The sequence below is a fragment of the Podarcis gaigeae genome (assembly GCF_964106915.1).
Source record: "Podarcis gaigeae genome assembly, chromosome: 10".
Classification (NCBI taxonomy): Eukaryota; Metazoa; Chordata; class Lepidosauria; order Squamata; family Lacertidae; genus Podarcis; species Podarcis gaigeae.
Genome location: NC_139686.1, coordinates 36,481,610 through 36,495,336, shown reverse-complemented (window position 1 = coordinate 36,495,336; position 13,727 = coordinate 36,481,610). Strand labels below are relative to the sequence as shown.

Below are 13,727 nucleotides of genomic sequence, written 5' to 3'. Positions count from 1 at the left end.
TCTTTTGTTGACCACCAGAATTATGTCCATTTTTAAGTTCAGAATAGAGAAGTTGCTTTGGAAGACGATCATCAGGCATCCGCACAACATGACCAGTCCAACAAAGTTGATGTTGAAGTATCATTGCTTCAACATTGGTGATCTTTGCATCTTCCAGTACACTGATATTAGTTCGCCTGTCTTCCCAAGCAAGTGTAAAAAATTTCAGAGACACCATTGATGGAATCTTTCAAGGAGTTGGAGATGCCGTTTATAAGTGGTCCATGTTTCACAAGCATATAGTAAGGTTGGTAGTACAATAGCTTTGTAAACAAGTATTTTGGTTTCCCTGCAAATGTCCCAGTCCTCAAACACTCTGCACTTCAATCAGGAGAAAGCCCCACTCTCAGAGCCCAGGCAATGCTGGATTTCGGCATCAGTGTTGGCCCTTGTGGAAAGATAACTGCCTAGGTAGGAGAAGTGATCAACATTTTCCAACATTACACCATTGAGTTGGGTTTGTGGCACTGCAGAGGGGTTATTTTGTACTTGTTGGTGCAGCACTTTGGTTTTTTGGATGTTGAGTGATAGGCCAAGCTTTTCGTAAGCTTCTGCAAAGGTACTTAGGATGGTTTGAAGATCATGCTCTGAGCATGCGCACACTACGTTGTCATCAGCATACTGAAACTCTATGACAGAAGTTACGGTAACCTTACCCTTTGCTTTCAGCCTGCTCAGATTGAAGAGCTTTCCATCTGTTCGATATATGATTTCTACTCCAGTGAGGAGTTTCCCTTTGACAAAGTGTAGGATCATGGCCTTCACAGCCATTGTAACATACTGTTTATTATCATCCGCCTGCTCTGCCGTTGAGGACTTCTTGGATCCTTCTTTGTCTAGCTCCTTCCCTTTGACCTTACCGCTTTGGGTGACCCTGCTGGGAGTACGAGATTCCCGATGGCTTCACTCACAAGGGTCATAGGAACATGCAAGCCCACTCACCATGACAAGGTGATGATCCAGCAAGTGGGGGTTAGCATGTAGGACTGGGGAGACCCAGGTTCAAACCTTCATTCAGCCAAGGAGATTACTGGGTGACCGTGAGCCAGTCATTCTTTTTCAGCCTAATCTATTTCACAGGGTCACTGTAAGGATGGAAGGAAAAGCAAAGGTTGCATAAAAATGTAATAAATAATAATTCAGCCAAACTCATTATAAAAAATTCCTATCTTACAGGTTTCAGTAGGAGAAAGTCCCATGCTATGTTGTTACTTTCAGGTGTGGCAGCTGAAAATAAACTAAGAAAGATGCTCATGTTCTATGTAGTAGTAGCTCAAGAATGTACAAAGGAAAATATTCAATTGTGCAATCAAACTGTGCTACAAAACACAGCCCAGTATTCCGTAGAATGAGCACTCAACAAAGCATTAAGTGAAAATATTTCATTATTTTTCAGAATAATGCATCCTTGCTCAAAATGATTATGGACAAAATATCCCAACATATGTAGTAATGTACTATGGAATGTGAACTGCATCATGAACTGGTGAGGAAATTTTTCAGATTATAACCCTAGAGATGCTTGGCTGATTAAGTCAGATTGCTAATACAATATGTTCTTATTTTGTATTTTTATGTTGTGAATTGCCCTGTTTTATTTGGATGAAGGGTGGTATACAAATTTAATAAATAATACAGAGAGAGAGAGAGAGAGAGAGAGAGAGAGAGAGAGAGAGAGAGAGACTACCTCCTTGTTCTCGTTGGCTTCCTTTTTGGGGAATCCAAAGCTCACCTGTCTGCCCCCTTCCTACCACCAGCACACCGCCCACGTCAAACTTTCTCTCTGGATCCTGCTTTCCTCGACTTTGTGGCCTGGTTCACACATTCAGACCTAGCAGGGATTGAATGGAGGTGCCAGTTGCATAACTCAGCACCTCCCTGTAGTGCATGTCTTAAAGCTGCATGTCTTATTTGTATGCATAGATGCACATTTTGAAGAGATCGCCACAATTTAAATAGAAATAGAATATGTTTCACCATAGTGGAGTAAGGAGGAATGTTATCAGGTGACCTGTGTGACTGTTCTGATGGCTCTCCAAGCGCTAGCTGTTGATGGGAGAGTTTGAGGCTCCCCCTGTTCTTAGGGTTCTCTAATTGGGATTGGGGAGCTCTTCAACTAGAGGACCATTCTCTCAAATAGAGGTCACCCTATTCCAGAACCATGCGTTTCCATGGTAAAATCACCTGTCCTATCAAATTCCAGCTGATTCCATTTGCAGTCAGAATGTCTATTATCAACAACTGCTGCCTTCAACATATTCTCCAAGTGCTTTCAAAGACAGATTTGTATGCAAAATTATTCATTCTTGCATATGAATATATGAAGTTCCACTATATTGTCAGAAGCATCTAGCTGGCTACTATCCATTAGGGGTTTGTTCAGAGATCTTTCATAGGTTTGCTCAATATCCTTTCTAACTAGTGACCCCAGTGGCTAAATGTGAGCCCTTAAGCATATGAAACACATACTCTACCTTTGCATTATCTGCCGTTAACCTATGGCCTCTTCCCAAAACGGCATTTCTAGCTTTCCTACAGTTGCACTACATCATATATTTTATAGTCTTAGGACGACACTCATAGTCATTTTCCCTACAGTTGGCACTTGTTTCTCAGTCTTGCAGTAGTGCTAAAACAATAGATTACTTCCTAGCTCAGCACATAGGTGATTTTTTCAAAAGCACTGAGAATTTCACAAGTCATAAATCAGTCGGCAGTTTCAGAAGATGCCTCTGTATGAATAGAACCCCATTTTTTTGTTTTTAAAATAAATGAATCATCTACTCTCATGGGGGTTTGCACATTTTATGCTAAATGTTAAGAGAGCTGCCACTAATTTAGCCTCCTTCCTGTGGGTGCCAGTGTCCTGAACAATGAGTAATGAACTTTATTTGAAGGGAAAGGGCTTGACAATTAAAAATGTAGGCTAAAACAGTGGACCTTGGAAAAAGCCAAATCTCTACTGATGAGAACAACTGGCATAAAAAAAAAAGATCAGCTGTAACCCTGGAAACAGGAACACTGAAGTGCCAACCTCAGCAACAAGCACACAGCTCATACCTGGTATTTTATATTGTGCCTTTGTTGTGTCACTGAAAACATGCTAATATATTTTTTTCTCAGAACACATAAACAAGATGTTGCCTGGGGATAGATTAAAAAAACACACCCAAGTGTGCTGATGTGTCTGTCTATCAGCTGGCACAACAGTGGGTGTATCTGAGCAGCACCTGACAGTTGTGCAACGCTGGCCTTTGCTTCAAGTACATCTGTGCAGGCTGAACTGTAACACGTCTAAATACAATGCCTGGCAAGCCTAAACCAATATCAACATGCACCTAAGAAAACTTCTGGGAAACAGAAGAAAGGAGCTTTTGCTCATTAAAGCCCTCTTCAGAAAAAGTGCTCAGGTGCTCAGCAGAAGGATGAGCTCAGCTGTGCTGGCTAGCCATGCTCTCAATAAAGGTAAAGGTAAAGGGACCCCTGACCATTAGGTCCAGTCCTGACCGACGCTGGGGTTGCGGTGCTCATCTTGCTTTATTGTCCGAGAGAGCCGGCATACAGCTTCCGGGTCATGTGGCCAGCATGATGAAGCCACTTCACAGAGCAGCACACAGAAACGCCGTTTACCTTCCCGCCGGAGCAGTACCTATTTATCTACTTGAACTTTGACGTGCTTTCAAACTGCTAGGTTGGCAGGAGCAGGGACCGAGCAACGGGAGCTCACCCCATTGCAGGGATTCGAACCACCGACCTTCTGATGAGCAAGTCCTAGGCTCTGTGGTTTAACCCACAGCACCACCCACGTCCCTATGCTCTCAATACTGGGTGCCATTCACTGGTCCTAACATTTCTTCTCTGCCCAAGGATGATGTGTTCAATTCAATGCATGAAAGAGGCCTCCATGCATGTGGGGCTTTCTGTGCAGTTGGGAACCTCAATCTCACAGGGTTCCAGAGTACCAGGGATGTGGACTAGAGGGGTACACTGATATCAGGTTCCAGACAGAGGACATCCCAAGAGGACCACACTTGTACATTCCCTTGGAGAGGGCTTAACTTGCACAATGATGTGTTCATTCTGGGAGCCTTTGCTCATGACTGCAGCAGTATGTCCCCACAGCAGCTTCTTTCCATATCCCTGCCACCAAATAAACAATTCCCTCCACATAGAATTCCGTTCTCTGAAGGAGTAGGTGCAATGTTTGGAGTTGCAGCTAGATACCTCACTGTCACCAAATGTCCAGGTGAACTCAGCGGTTTGGAGTGTTCATTAGTCAGCTTTGGTTGGTGTGCCAACTATGGCTGTCCCTGGACAGCAATAGCCTTGTCATGGTGTTCCATACATTAGTAACCTCACCACTCTGATGTGCTATATGTGGTGCTACCCTTAGGCCTGGTTTGGAAGCTGCGCAAGTTAGAGTAGCTAGGGTGCTTAGTTGGGTCATTCAGTTTTACACATATTATCCCAGTGCTGAAAGATCTGCACTGACTACACATTAGCCACTAGGACAAGTCCAAAGTTTCGTTGCTGATATTTAAAGTCACAAACTTAAATATCTTATGGACTGCTTCTCCCTGGTACACGAGAACCTGCTGTTTAAGATCTTCTAAGGAGACTCTATTGGCCACTCTATGACCAGCAGATTGTTGCTTAATCACAACGTAGAAGTGGGTATTTTTGGCCGTTACACTCACTGTACTCTGGAATTCCGTCTCTTGGGTAACTCATGAGATGGATACAGTAATGACATTTAAAAGCATCTTAAAATATCTGGAACCACTACACTGACTACCCCAATCCAGCCTAACCCTCTCACAAATATCTTGTTTTTTTATCTGGAGGATTTCTTTATTTGTATGAAAAGACATTAGGTCACAAAAGCTGTCCTCTGTTACCTGAAGTGGTACAGAACAGGTCCAGGTTTACTACCTCAGAACTAGGCTGTGGAAGGGGTTTGCAAATATGAAACAACAACCAATGAAATAATCTAAAACCCAAAATGGTTGACATATTTACCATGATTTAGGCCCTGGATTGTTTTACCTTAATTATCTTTTAAGCAACCACAGATGAAGATCTGGATTAATAATAATAAATAAATAATAATAATAATAAATTTTATTTATATCCCGCCCTTCCCAGCCGAAGCCGGGCTCAGGGCGGCTAACAACAATCAAATAATCAAACAATCAAATAATCCAACATTCTAAAAACATTTCATTATAAAAATTAATTAAAATCAAATTAATGGCAACCATTAAGCAAAATTCTGTGCAGGTTGCCAGAGGAGGGAGTCAGGCTGCGCCCTGACCAAAGGCCTGGTGGAACAGCTGTTTTGCAGGCCCTGCGGAAAGATGTCAAGTCCCGCAGGGCCCTAGTCTCTTGTGACAGAGCGTTCTACCAGATTGGAGCCGCAGCTGAGAAAGCCCTGGCTCTAGTTGAGGCCAGCCTAACTTCTCTGTGGCCTGGGACATTGAGGATGTTATTATTTGCAGACCGTAGGTTCCTCTGTGGGGCATACCAGGAGAGGCGGTCCCGTAGGTACGAGGGTCCTAGGCCGTATAGGGCTTTAAAGGTTAAAACCAGCACCTTAAACCTGATCCTGTACTCCACCGGGAGCCAGTGCAGCTGGTATAGTACTGGATGAATGTGATCTCACAGCAAAGACCCCATAAGGAGTCTCGCTGCGGCATTCTGCACCCGCTGGAGTTTCTGGGTCAGTCTCAAGGGCAGCCCCACGTAGAGTGAGTTACAATAATCCAGTCTGGAGGTTACCGTTGCGTGGATCACAGTGGCTAGGTCAGGGCGAGAGAGAAGGGGCCAACTGCTTAGCTTGGCGGAGATGAAAAAATCCCGCCTTTGTTATAGCTGTAATCTGTGCCTCCATAGGGAGGGAGGTATCGAAGATTACACCCAAACTCTTAACGGACAGTGCTGGCACTAATTGCACCCCTGCAAGAGATGGGACTTGCCCCCTCAATCCCATATCGTCCCGTCCCAGCCAGAGGACCTCTGTCTTCGAAGGATTTAACTTCAACCGGCTCCCACGTAACCATCCAGCCACAGCTTCCAAACATCTGGTCAGTGTGTCTGGGGCCGAGTCAGGATGGCCATCCATCAACAGATAGAGTTGCGTGTCATCAGCATACTGATGGCAACCCAGCCCAAAACTCCGGACAAGCTGGGCGAGGGGGCGCATAAAGATGTTAAAAAGCATCGGGGAGAGTATCGCACCCTGAGGCACTCCACACACCAAGGAGTGGCGCAATGACAATTCCCCCCCAAGCGCCACCCTCTGTCCCCGACCAGAGAGAAACGAGCACAGCCATTGAAGGACTGTGCCCTGCATCCCCACGTCGGCAAGGCGGTGGTCCAGGAGTTCATGATCGACCATGTCGAAGGCTGCTGACAGGTCTAGAAGAATCAGCAGCCCCAACCCGCCTCGATCCAGCTGCCTGTGGAGATCATCTGTTAGGGCAACCGGAGCCGTCTCGGTCCCATGACCAGCGCGGAAGCCGGACTGGAATGGATCCAGAGCCGATGTTTCATCCAGAAACCTACCAAGCTGTTCAGCAACCACTCTCTCAATCACCTTACCCAGGAATGGAAGATTCGAAACCGGGCGGTAATTGGATAGATCTAAGGGATCTAATGATGTTTTCTTTAAGAGCGGGCGCACCACTGCCTCCTTCAATTCCCCTGGGAATATGCTGGTGCCAAGGGACAAATTGATGATATCCCCCAGGGGGGCCCGCACCTTGTCTGGACACGCTCTAATCAGCCAAGATGGGCACAGGTCAAGAGGACAGGTGGTGGGCTTTCCAGCTTGGAGGAGTCTGTCCACATCGGCTGGGGATATCCGATCAAAGTGGTCCAATACTGGACCCGAGGTGTGTGGACCCGATTAGGACCATGGTGTGTGGGGAAGGGGGTCTGATTCTTCTCACACACATCATCTGAAGCATCTCACACTCAGAAGCAATGGACGAGTCAGAGAAAAATAGCAGATTGTGGTATTCTGGGGAGGAAAACAGCATGGGGGGGGAGTAATACCCCCTCCTCACATGCTGGATCAGAGATCTCTGGGGCTTCTATTTTGTGTAAATTATCACCAGATAACACATTTGGGTCTCAGCAGTATTTCATTCAGAATCCAAATAGGACAGGCAAGGCAAGATTTGTAAAGGAGGTGAGATTATTATTATAATTTATTGAATTTATATACTGCTCTATACCTGGAGGTCTCAGGGCAGTTCCCAGAAAAAGATAAGTCTTTTTCTCAATGCACTTTAGAAAATTACAAATTATGTGCAGTGTCTTCTGTATATAGTCATTCTTTCAGGGGGGGTTTTACTGCAAGCATTTAAACATTTATGACTGGATCTGTCTCCTCTTCAGGAGCAGAAAATGGAAAAGAGTCACAATGGCAGACAGAGAGAAAACTGATGGAAAGTACAGCATTAAGTCATCACCAGCATGAAAATGCTTACAGCAAAGAGCCCAAGGGAGAGAGAAAGAGACACAAAATGCTACCTACAGCCTATGAAGAACATTAATAACAGTGAAGAAGCTGCCTCATAGCATCAACAAAGTAGCTCAAGGTTTCGCAGATCTAACCTGACACCATTCCAGCGATATCAGCACATGACTTCAAACACTGCACCAGGAGACAAGGAGCTTAATGACTACTCTCTGGTTTAGCACACTGAATATTGGTAATATTTTTGAAACTCATAAAGTATCATCTGTCACCTTCAGGCAAAAAGAAAAAAAGCACATTGCTGTACTAAGTAAAATGATCTTAGAGAAATATGTCAGGCCAGAACTTGAGAGCTGTGCCTTAAAATAAATAAACATACATTGAGAGATTTTTCTTCAGGTCCACTTTTTCTGCGATGGGGAAGAGAACAAGAAGTGTGAAAATTCAAAAACACACCTGATTCAAAGACACTTTCAAAGTCTATTCATTTACTGGTATGAGGTGTTGGATAGTTCTGATAGGTGTTCATCCTTTAAGCAAAGCTGGATTTTTAATTTATTTTTTAATGTAGGTCTACAAGGATAGCATAGCCCATGGAGCCCAACACTAGAACCCACAATTCCTACCCATTCACTGCTCCTAGTTTTCCTAACCCTGCAAAGAAACGATTGGAAATAGAAGTCTTCCTGGTGTCTGCATCAGACCAAGGAAGAGAAGGGAAGGTGTTTCCTAGGCACCTTCTTCTATAAGTTAAGAATCAATCTTCCTGTCCATTCATCTCACCTGAAGTTCAGCCTCAAGTGCTGTCACTATTAGTAGGAAGCCTTCCGTTCTCTATACTGTGACCACTCTGTTACACAGGAACAAAGGAAGCTTATATACCACATCAGACAATTTGTCCATCTAGCTCAATAATATCTACTGTGACTCATACCAGCTTTCCAGGTACTCGGGCAGAGATCTTTTACATCACCTGCAACTGTCCTCTGAAATAAAACTTTAAAAGGTGGGGCCTTCATGTGCTCCACATTAAAGTTATAAGTTTAATGTACATAAAATGCTGTGTTTTAATGAATTGTATTGAAAATGCTGTAAGGGCAGTTTACCATAGGCAAAAAGTTGCACTTTGTCAAAAGCGTCAATGAAGGCTGCTATTTTGCCATTTCAGTGTACTAAACTACCTGATGACTCATCACAGGAAACAGGAAGTCCTGAGCTCTTACAGCAGGAAACTGAAACATGAGAAGCTAGCCTGTGCTTTATTGGAGTTGGCTAGTACTGGCGGCAGCAGCTGTTGAAGAGAAGTTCTGCAATGATTAACAAACTTAGCATCTTCCTCTAGGGCCAGATGGTGGAAAGTTTATTGAACAGCATAAAGGACTGAACCCCACTGCTTGTTTGCAATGTGCTACTTGGCTATTTTATAACACTTATCTTATTGTAACTAGTATTTAAGACTGTTTGGCAGTAAAGCTTTGGAACTCATTTTGTGGTGGAGAGAATTCATTTTGACACAAGGTCCAGATCAGAGATTCTGATCCTAGTCCCTGTGTGCATTGCTGGAGTATGTATCAGTGTGCCCCACTCCGTTATTCCCCACCCCCATTCTGCCCCTGTTCTGCCCATTTCATAATGTGTTGAGTGACACTTTTGGGTCACTTCTGTGTTCAACTCCATGTATGTGTGTGCAATCACTCATCTTTTGGATGCTTGTTAATCAGTCGTTGCCTGTAATAAAAATACTGTAAACTGAAATGTCCATAGAACACAATACCCAGGGCATGTAACCCTATCATGAGGCAAAGTGAGGCAGCTACCTCAGGGAGGTGGAAAAGGAGCAGCAGTGGTGCTGAGGTGTTGAAGCACATATAGCTAATTAACTGCATATAGGCAGGATTTAATATTATGAGGCAATGTGAATATATATTTTCCAGGAATAAGGAATGCATGAAATAATATTTAAAGGTCCGTGTGGAAGAGTATGAATAGAGTGAGTTATCAGCACCTTAGTTTGAAGGGACAGAGGGGAAGGGGAGAAACCAGGCACCATAGGTGGAAAGATTTTAAGGTTTTAATTATTGTAACATCTGCAAGTACGCCCAGGCTGCTTGTCTACACTCCTGTGGGGCAATTTTTTCTGGTTTCTGCTTCTATGAACTACAAATTTGGCTTCCACCACCGGTTAAAGTACTTGACGATATCAGAGTGACACAAGAGAACTGGAGTGTGCCACTGAATCTGACTCACAAACCACTTCGTTCCCATAATCCAGTCTGTCGGCTGCCTAAAGGCAGTGCAAAGAGATCCATGGACATCTTCAGATACCGGCAGCTTCTGTACATGTTTAATGCAAACACTGAATCCCTACACTGGCTTTTTGGAGCAGACTTCTCTGAACTCCCATTTCAAAAGAGCCTGGAAACCTGCTCCTTCCAAAAGGTGAAGTTTGGAATAATGGAGCTAGAGGGAAGTCACATTGAAGCCAATATATCAGAGTGTCTCTATAATGAGGCAAGCAAGTCAAAAGCAGGGCCATTCAACCTGCTCAGAAGAGCAAGGTTAAAAATAACTGACTTTCTCCTATGATACCTGTCACTGGTTTTTTATAAGTCTTATTGGAGATTCACGAAATTAAAAATATGAGATCCAATGCTCACTGCATTATCCATTTCATGAATTGCATTTGTCTAAATAATTTATATGCTCCCTCCACCATCATGATAACAGTGAGTTTGGATATCCTTCATTATGCTTATCCCTCAGACACCCACTGCGAGGTAGAGTAGACTTATCCCCCTTTTTACAGATGGGGTATTAAGGCATAGGGAGATTAACGGATGGGATTTTCATAAGTCTTTTTTTTTTTTTTTTTATAAAGATATTTATTAGGGTTTTTTATAAAAAATACAAGAATAATAAACAACATTCCTTTTGTCTTAACAAATTTTCAAACCTTTTTGGACTTCCTCACGTTTCCCGTTCACACTTACATTGTAAATACGTTTTTCCAAGCAAATTATCATGTAATTTATAGTCGCTCTTTTAAATGATAAATAACAATTCTTCAGCAATTTTTGTTTTCTAAAATCTCACTTATCTTCCAATTCAAATCCAAATTAGTGATGGCCAATTTTTTGTAATCAAGCACCCTTCTTAACATTCCACCAAATTACAATATTTTTGTAAATAAATCTTGAATTTCCTCCAGTCTTCTTCAATCTTTTCTTCTCCCAAGTCTCGGATTCTGCCGGTCATTTCCGCCAATTGCATATAGTCCATCAGCTGCATCTGCCATTCTTCCAGTGTGGGTAAATCTTGAGTTTTCCAGTTCTTAGCGATAAGTATCCTTGCTGCCGTTGTAGCATACATAAAGAATGTTCGGTCCTTCTTTAACACCTTCTGGCCGACTATACCCAGGAGGAAGGCCTCTGGTTTCTTGGTGAAAGTATACTTAAATACTTTTTTCAGCTCGTTATATATCATTTCCCAGAAGGCCTTCACTTTCGGGCAAGTCCACCAGAGGTGAAAGAATGTTCCTTCATTTTCCTTACATTTCCAACATTTATTTTCGGACAAGTGGTATATTTTAGCAAGTTTAACAGGGGTCATGTACCATCTATATATCATTTTCATTACATTTTCCTTCAGAGCATTACATGCAGTGAAGTTCAGCCCAGTGGTCCACAACCTTTCCCAATCTTCAAACATAATATTATACCCAATGTCCTGTGCCCATCTTATCATAGCAGATTTAACCATTTCATCTTGTGTGTTCCATTTCAACAGCAAGTTATACATTCTTGATAATATCTTACTCTTTGGTTCTAACAGTTCTGTCTCTAACTTCGATTTTTCCACCTGGAATCCTAATTTTTTATCATTTTTAAAAACTTCTTTAATCTGAGCATAATGTAACCAGTCTAGCACTTTACCCTTCATTTTCTCCAAACTCTGCAATTTCCAATTGTCACCATCTTTTTCTAATATTTCCCAATACTTTGGCCAATTGGCCTCCATATTGGGTCTCTTCCGGGCCTTAGCCTCCAGAGGTGAAAGCCACCTTGGGGTTTTGTTTTCCAACAAGTCTTTGTATTTTGTCCAGACATTAAATACAGCTTTCCTGACAATATGGTTCTTAAAGGCCTTATTGGTCTTGACTTTATCATACCATAGATATGCATGCCAACCAAATGCATTGTTAAAACCTTCCAGATCCAACACATCCGTGTCTTCAAGAAGTAGCCAGTCCTTGAGCCAGCAGAAGGCTGCTGCTTCATAGTACAGCTTTAAGTCCGGCAGGGCAAAGCCACCTCTTTCTTTCGCATCAGTTAGTATCTTAAACTTAATTCTAGGCTTTTTGCCCTGCCAGACAAATTTAGAAATATCTCTCTGCCACTTCCTGAAGCACTCCGTCTTATCCACAATTTGTAATGTTTGAAACAAAAACAACATCTTTGGCAATACATTCATCTTAATAGCGGCAATTCGGCCTAGCAAAGAAAGTTTCAATTTTGTCCAACAGTCCAAGTCTCTCTTAATTTCAGTCCAGCATTTTTCATAATTATCCTTAAATAGACTCAGATTTTTTGCTGTTATATTTACCCCTAGGTACTTAACTTTTTTCACCAATGTTAGTTCTGTTTCTTTCTGAAACCGTTCTGACTCTATGTCTGTCAAGTTTTTCCCTAATACTTTAGTTTTCTGTTTATTTAATTTAAATCCCGCCACCCGACCAAAGTCTTGAATCAATTCCAAAACTCTTTTTGTACTAGATTCTGGCTCCTGCAGGGTCAAAACTAGGTCATCTGCAAAAGCTTTAAGTTTATATTGTTTCGCTCCGACCTGAATCCCTTGCACCAACCGGTCCCCTCTGATAAGATTCAGGAGCACCTCCAGGACTGTAATAAACAACAGCGGGGAAATTGGGCAGCCTTGTCGTGTTCCTTTTTCAATTTTAAACCCTTCCGTAACCACATTGTTGACTATCAGTTTTGCCTTTTGTTCTGAATATATCGCTTCAATCCCGTTTTCAAAACCCCTCCCCACTCCCATTTCTTTTAAATTTCCCTTCATAAACTTCCAAGAGATATTGTCGAAGGCCTTCTCCGCATCTATAAAAACTAACACTGCTTTGGTATTAATTTCTGTTTGCAACAGCTCCAAAATGTCAATAATATTCCTTGTATTGGCAAACATGTGTCTGCCTGGGAGAAAGCCTGCTTGGTCCTTGTGTATTACTTCACTTAAAACTCTTTTAAGTCTGTTTGCCAAAACTTCAGCAAATATTTTGTAATCCACATTTAGAAGGGAGATGGGACGGTAGTTCTTAAGCTGTGTCTTTTCAGTTTCTGATTTTGGTATCAATGTGATAAAGGCTTCTTTCCACGATTCCGGCGCCTTCTTCCCCTCCATAATCTCATTGCTGACCTCCATCAGTGGTTGTATCAGATAGTCATTTAATGTCTTATAATACTTGGAGGTCAAACCATCTGGCCCTGGAGATTTGCCCAGTTTCATGTTCTGAATGGCAAGTTCGATCTCTTGTCGAGTTATTTTGCTATTCAAGAGTGTTCTATTTTCCTGTGACAGTCTTTTAAGCCCATTTTTTTCCAAGAATTGTTTAATTTCCATCTCATTTTGCGGCCCTTGAGTATATAATTTTTTGAAATATTTCTGGAAACACTTTCTAATTTCCACGGGGTTCTGGATATTTCTTCCATCAATTTCCAAATTTGTTACTGTATTCAACTTTTGCCTCTTTTTCAACTGCCAAGCCAGCAGTTTCCCACATTTGTTTGCCGATTCAAACGTTTTTTGTCTCATCAACTTAATCTTCCATTCAATTTCCTGATTTATCAATTTAGAATATTGTGCCTGGTGGAGTTTAATTTCTCTCAAGATCGGCTGCGATTTTGGATTTGCTCTTAACTTCTTCTCTAGTTCTTTAATTTTCTCCAAAATCCTGTCTTTCTTTTCATTCTGTGTCCTTTTCTTTATAGAATTCTGTTGTATCAAGAACCCTCTCATGACCGCTTTACTTGCATCCCAGATTGTTCTTTTTTCCACCGTCGTATTCAAATTTATTTCAAAGTAGTCCTTTATAACTTTTTGGGCCTTCTTAATAATCTCTTGATCTCTGAACAAATTGTCATTCATCTTCCATCTAAAGGAACCGGTTGGTACTAGTATCATGTCCATTTTCAAA

At 42.2% G+C, this 13,727-nt stretch overlaps 1 long non-coding RNA gene across 3 annotated transcripts in view; it reads right to left on the bottom strand.

Moving 5' to 3' along the window:
• The window catches only part of LOC310825654, a 118,564-nt gene that overhangs the window by 24,175 nt on the left and 80,662 nt on the right, over positions 1 to 13,727 (bottom strand). The gene's annotated exons all lie outside the window — the stretch shown is intronic.